Genomic DNA, 469 nt, shown 5'->3' on the forward strand with positions numbered 1-469 from the left:
CGATGGCCACGTCTGTGTCGCTGGAAGGTCGTGGTCGTCGTCGTAGAATAAAGGAAGCCCGTGAGAGCTCGCTCCGAGGAGTTGTGGAGGCCCGTAAGAGCTCACTCCGAGGAGTAGCGGAGGCCCGTGAGAGCTCGCTCCGAGGAGTTGCGGAGGCCCGTGAGAGTTCACTCCGTGGACAAACAGAAGGACCCTGCAATAAGAGTCTTCTGCTCTATTACCGTGAAGGCCCAGGGGGGGGCTCACTTCACGCTATCAAAAAGGTGATCTACTAGATTCAGAGGCCTTAGAAGCTCTCTCTGAGATTCTAGATTCGATGTCGATTGCTGCGTGGGTGGCCTCTTATATTGATCAAAAGTATAAATATATTTCTAGTTAATATTCCATACGTAGTATACAAATCTGAACGTTTCGGCTATCTTCAAGCCATCTTCAGCAGTCTCCATTATAACAATAAATTAATCAGTTC

The sequence above is a fragment of the Trachymyrmex cornetzi genome, unplaced genomic scaffold (assembly GCF_001594075.2).
Source record: "Trachymyrmex cornetzi isolate Tcor2-1 unplaced genomic scaffold, Tcor1.1 scaffold279, whole genome shotgun sequence".
NCBI lineage: Eukaryota > Metazoa > Arthropoda > Insecta > Hymenoptera > Formicidae > Trachymyrmex > Trachymyrmex cornetzi.